Source organism: Penaeus monodon, chromosome 24 (genome assembly GCF_015228065.2).
Source record: "Penaeus monodon isolate SGIC_2016 chromosome 24, NSTDA_Pmon_1, whole genome shotgun sequence".
NCBI classification, from domain to species: Eukaryota; Metazoa; Arthropoda; class Malacostraca; order Decapoda; family Penaeidae; genus Penaeus; species Penaeus monodon.
The window spans coordinates 34,257,193-34,257,407 of NC_051409.1; the positions used below are offsets into that span (position 1 = coordinate 34,257,193).

The window sequence follows — 215 nt, forward strand, 5'->3', positions numbered from 1 at the left end:
TCTCCCACCTTCCGAAACCCTGAGAACAACAACTAAAATTGAAGACGAAAATTTCAAAGATTTCGCTTAATTATCCGGAACAGTGAAACGCGAGGGGGAAATACTACTACTTTTTAAACGTATTTACTCACCGTCCGAGAACCTGACAACAACAAAACAATAAATATGATAAAAAAGAATCCACTCACCACGCGATACCCTGCTAAAAAAAAAAA

The 215-nt window shown here is 37.2% G+C and overlaps 1 protein-coding gene across 1 annotated transcript in view; it reads right to left on the bottom strand.

Annotated features, from left to right (window-relative positions):
- Window positions 1-215, bottom strand: part of LOC119588728 — a 12,025-nt gene that overhangs the window by 1,595 nt on the left and 10,215 nt on the right. The gene's annotated exons all lie outside the window — the stretch shown is intronic.